Source organism: Pseudopipra pipra, chromosome 3 (genome assembly GCF_036250125.1).
Source record: "Pseudopipra pipra isolate bDixPip1 chromosome 3, bDixPip1.hap1, whole genome shotgun sequence".
Taxonomy (NCBI): Eukaryota; Metazoa; Chordata; class Aves; order Passeriformes; family Pipridae; genus Pseudopipra; species Pseudopipra pipra.
Window position 1 is genome coordinate 48,104,551 of NC_087551.1, and position 6,099 is coordinate 48,110,649.

Here is a 6,099-nt window from a genome sequence, read left to right on the forward strand (position 1 = left end):
TGAAACTTTTCAAATATCACCATAAATACTAAATTGAACAATTCCCTCCCCACACTTCACTAACAGACAGAAAAAATTTGAATGTGAAGCAGCCCTAGGGACTTCAGGCGAGCTCACCCCAGTGAGCTGACCTGCTGCACCTTTGCTCTCAGCCCTAACTAGAACTGTTTTGTAAATCAAGACTAATGATGAACCAACCTGCGATGTTGGGCCACCCTGAAAGGACAGAGATGAATTTTATCTTGGTATGTTTATCAGATCTGCAGTATCCTATTTACCTCTGCTTGGATGGTGTCCAGGATTGAGATCCAAATGGATAAAAGGGGCGTGTAACAGAACAAAATAACGTAGCAATTGCACAAGGGCAAATAGTTATGAAACATGTATGGTACAGATCAAAGTTAAGTTATTTAAATGCAGAAAAAAACCCTAGTAAATGTGACTAGGCAGGTGTGGTTTTAAATTCAGTGTAGTTAATGAGCAGCATAATACACAACAGCAAACTACTGCCCTATGCTGGTACATTTTGACATTTCTTGGAAAATAGTTCTGTGAAATTAACTAAGTCAGTATAATTAGGACATCAATTCAGAACAGAATGCGTACCTGCTATCAGTAAAACAGTAAGGCTACATTGCATTAGGTTTATTTATTACCTTGCTGTGAACACAATGAAATGGACTTATTCCTTCTTGGAAATATCAGAGTGCAAATATTTTGGCATTTTTATTTGGTAATGATGGCTCAGTTTTAATAGAAATAGGCTAAAATTTGGAGGATTTTAGTGTTCACAGATTTACTCTTCTGCTAAATAATTTTTTTCTAAATTTGACCTTTACAAAGAGCAATGTTGTTACCAAAATGTGAAACCCTTGCTTTTTACCATAAATCTGACACTCTGTTGGTGAATATTTACAAAAACAGTTTTGTTGGGGATGCGCCTTTTATAGGCAAAAACATAAGGACAATTACTTGAAATTTATAAATCTTGATGTGAGGTAATTCTTTAATTTTTTTTAAAATTAAATTTACCACTTTCCTGTAATAGTCAATTCTCTAGTCTTTAAAATCTTATACACAAATAGTGGTACAAATATCTGCTTAGGGCACTCAGGCTTGCTGGACACCTTTAGTACCTTAAGGCTCTTCCTCATGTCTAGAAAGACAATTCATTCTTTGTCTACGTTTTCTTAGCAGTGGACTGAAATTCAGTTTTCTGTGGGTAGGTTCAGCACATAAGGCATGTCTCAAAGAACACACTGTTTTCCCATTGAGGACGAGATCTACATTTCCTAAACTCTCCAACCTCATTGACTGTGTCCTTGGAAATCAAGTTCCTGATAGGCAGAAAAATGTTCTTGGCTGTGTTAAGAGCAATCTGTGTTTTCCTGGAATCTATTTTTGTTAGGGAATGCTCATAATCTAATCTGTGTTTAATTAAAAAATGCTGGTTTTCCCTCAGACAGGAAAACATTTACACTATTAAAAATATCTGGGCCTTTCTATGGTTTTAAAAAAAAAGTATAGTAAACCCCTGGGTTTATATCCTTAGCACCTATATGCACACCTGTACTCCAAATATAAGCTGCGGTATTTATCAAGCATCCTCAAAAATGAGTCATAATTTGTTTGTAATTGAATTTGGATTGATTATCAGTCAGGGGATGTCTTCAGGAGAGGCTCTGGAGTTTACTCACTGGTGTGGTCAGACCTTAACATGAATAAAATTTCTGACCACTATGTGGCACGCACCAATTCACAGGTGTATGGGAGCATCACAAGTGCTGCAATCTGGGAAACAAAAGTTGCAAGTCAAATTGAGTCTAAGTAGCTGTACATTATCATAGTGCTGATTTTAGTGCTGTTTTCCTGGGGTCTTTTATATATATTTATGCACAAACACACACATACATATAAATTGGTAAACACACTAGTAATTAAAAAAGAAATCCTTGTAAGAGGTTCCTGAAGAAGTTTAATTACTTCTTGATATAAATATGTAAGAAAAATATGTGATAATTCCACTGAGACCCTTAAAAGCATATTATCAGGGGATATAAAGACAGCATTAAGCCTGCAGCCTAGTATTCAGGAAGCTTGTCTAAGAGAGGGAGAGTTCACCACTGTCAAATTTGGGCTTTATGCTGCCCAGATCTTTACCTACCCAAAGAACCTGTCTTTATCACTTTCTTCTCAGTGAAGCAATTGTACATTTTATCTTTCCCCCACACCTGTTGGCTATAGCAACCTTTTCCAGTGTGCCTGAGAGCTCATTCTCTGCTCCAGCAGATGCACTGTGGTTTTGCCTTGCTCCATCTCCTATCCTTCCAAGTTAAGGACAGCCTCTGCAAGAGCCGACTGGCCTTTTTTTAGTTCCTGATATTTCAAAGTATTTTAAAATGCTAAGAAATTTATGTACAGCACTCCAAACAGTTTTTTTAACTTTGAAAAATGCTTTATCTTCCTTTTACCCTAATTCTTAGCTTTCCTGAACTGCAGACAAATTTTTCATAAGTGTTTTACACTAGGAAGCGTTTCCCTTGGAGCCTGCCTTTTCCTTGCCATGGCATGTCACCCGCCCTTGCCCATGGTGTGGGAATGGCCCACGTGTTCCCACAGGGGGTTTGGGGCCACTGCACTATTGGGGCCCCACATTGCTCCCCCTGCAGTCACCACTGGGGCCTCAGGAGTAGCCCACGCAGAGACATGGTGGAATGCAGACAGAAAAATGAGCCAAAAAAAAAGAAGGGACAAACAGCATCCCTCTGAACTGAGAAGTGTTGTGGTGTTTGTGTTGTTACAACTGGCTTCCGTCTGAAACCAAAGCGTAAAAAAGAAACGCAGAACCAGGCAGGTGAAACCAAGGAGGAGCCATCCAGTTAATTTAATTAAGTTAACAAGCAACATACTGTCATTAGAGGAACTTAAAACTGGGCTAGCTGTCCTGCCCACTCATTCGTAATCTGGTTCTTATTCTATCTTATCATTATAGGTGAATGAATATATGAAGTTTGCTTTTGTGTTGGTGCTTGGATAGATCATGGTATGTCCTCTCATCTGGGGACTGACAATACTGCTGGGGGTTATGCTACCACCTATTACTTGAAAGCTTGACTAATTAGAGGACTGGGCAATCACCAACCATAGGAAATTCAACAATTCTGGGAATGGGGTAATTCTGGGAATTCTGGGATGGGGTAACCCTGGATGCTCGTACAGACTGGGGAACGAGATGCTGGAAAGCAGTGCTATGGAAAGGGACCTGGGGGTCCTGGTCTATGGCAAGTTGAATATGAGTCAGCAGTGCCCTGGCAGCCAGGAGGGCCAACTGTGTCCTGGGGGGACATCACAGAAAGCATTAACCTTATCTTGAATATCGTGTGCAGTTCTGGGCACCACAATATAAGAAAGTATTAAGCTACTAGAGAGTGTCCAAAGGAGGGCAACAAAGATGGTGAAGGGCCTTGAGGCCTTGCTATATGAGGAGCAGCTGAGATCACTTGGTCTGTTGAGCCTGGAGGAGACTGAGGGGAGAATTCATTGCAGTCTACAACTTCCTTGTAAGGGGAAGAGGAGGAGCAGGCACTGATCCAGTGCTGTATCTGTGGTGACCAGTGACAGAACTTGAGGGAATGGTCTGAAGTTGTATCAAGGGAGGTTTAGGTTGGATATTAGAAAAAGGCTCTTCACCCAGAGGGTGGTTGGGTGCTGGAAGAGGCTTTCCAAGGAAGTGGTCACAGCACCCAGCCTGACAGCGTTAAAGAAGAGTTTGAACAGCACATGATGTGACTCTTGGGGATGGTCCTGTGCAGGGCTAAGGGTTGGACTCTATGATCCTTGTGGGTCCTTTCCAACTCAGCATATTCTGTGATTCTGTAAAAAAGCAAAGTTACTCCAGTTACCATGCTGTAAACACAGCCCAATGTGGGTGTCAACATGTTTGTTCCAGTAGCACTAAAAGGTCCCAGATTAGTTCTCACTGTGTTATGGGATGTGCAAACAGAACAAAAGAGTATTTCAGTTAAATGTTCTCTTCTCAAAGGTATCAGAGGACTGGTTACCAAATTGCTGCCCTTATTTTCCTAAACAAAAATTATAGGTGTAGCCTGATAATACATGTATTAATTTGAAGGCACAGAAGGAAGGCAGTCCAGACTATGAAGCTCTGCAGGCTGATTCCACTTATTTCTAGATGTCCCTCGCTGCCTGCCTCTTTCTCAGCTAGCATATTTCCCACAAACGTAATCTAAACTTGTAAAGATAAATTTCAAATAACTACATGCTGACAAGGGGTAAAAAATGTAGGAATATTTTCTACATGCTCATGAAGACAAACAATGGTGGAAGGTTTACCATCCTACACCTTACAGTGTATCTGAGCTAGGCCTTTATCTGTACTACTAAAAAGACACAAAGGAGGCCCAGGTTCTGAATTTAACAAAAAGTAGCTAATCTCCAGACAAAATATTAGGAAATCTTCTGTTTAAATCACCACTAATACAGAGAAAATGTTGGGTAATTTATATACAAAATAGAAATATACAGAATAGAAGCAGCCCCCAAGTGTATATCTCCATCTACTTTATGTGGAAAAAGTTTTAATTTTTTTGTCCTACATGGCTTATATGCATTTTTAGCATTGTAATGCTTACATCTGCACTCAGGAAAATCAAGCCAGTTTGCTATATTACTGTTCATATTGAAGCCTACTCTAATATTTCAGCGCCTCTTCCATGCCACCATATCCTGTGATGGTTCCATCTGTCAACTGGTATCTTGAATGCTTGAAACGAGTATCTGCAAGGAAAGCAGATGCAGGAGCATCTGAGTTGAAAGGGACTCACACGGATCATTGAGTCACACTCTTAAGTGAATGGCCCATGCAGGGAACGACACCACAACCCTGGTGTTATTAGTGCTACGCTCTAACTAACTGAGCTAATCTCAGTTGACAGAAAACACTGTACAGTAATCACAGGTTATCTTTTTTGACTTTAAAAATGAGGTAAGACTTCAAAGAAGTTTATTCAGGTCCTTTTTCCTTATGATCACCTTACCTGGGGTTGCCATGTCAAATCACATGTAGCATGACTGAATGTTTCAAATTCTCACTGAAATATCTGTGTATTCATACACACAACACACACACACATATCTGGTTGCCAGGAATCGTGCATTGGATTCTATACTGTAGTGAATATATTCTCTCTGCTACCAGTAACAGTCAAGAGATTCCTGGAGCATCTTCAGCAGTGATGTAGCAAGTGACAGTCGATTTCACCTGCGCAACCCAGGTGACAAACTAATTTAGCCTGCAGTAGCTTTACGACTTGGCCGGCAAGAGGGAAGAGTATTTACCTGTCCTAATAGCATTGCTTGAGAAATCATGGATAGTAAGTAAGAAAGGTAAACTTTAAAATCGATTTTAAAGTAGCAGCTCAGTGCTAGACTGCAATGAAGGGCGAACAGTGTGCTGTATTGTTTATTATTCCCAAAGGCGGAGACTGATGTTTAATTTCTTTGGAAGCAGCTGGAATTGAAGTCCTTTATCTACCATTAACGACACTGGCCTGCACCGGCACTGCCGGCGAGCAGGAAACCCCGGCAGTCACGCCGAGCAGCCCGGCGCCCATCTTGCAGATTATTAACTGCTATGCGCAGTTTTCCCTCCCAGAGATCCCATTTTCTCTGCCAGCCTTCCGGGAAGGCGCCAAGCGACTTTCCCAAGAGGCACCGGGGTCCCGCTCCCCTCAGCCGGTTTGGCGGGCGGGGGGCGCCGCTCGCTCCGTCCCGCCGGGGAGCAGCGCCCCCCGCCGGCAGGAGGCCGCGCGGCACCCTCAGGCAGGCGTAGGGACACGGGCGCTGCGCCTCCTGCTCGGCTTACGGGCTTTACATCGGCGCTCAAACACCCCATGGGGCCCGCCACAGCGGCGGCGCTTCCCGGCGGGGCGGGCGACGATTCCCCACGGGAGGGACGGGACGGGGTGTCCGCGCCAGGACCCGACAGTTCTGCGGCGTCTCTCGACTCCGCCGCCCCACGCTGGGTGCGCGCGCAGCCGCCGCCCGCGGGGCGGGGCGGGCGCTCATTTCCTCCCTGGG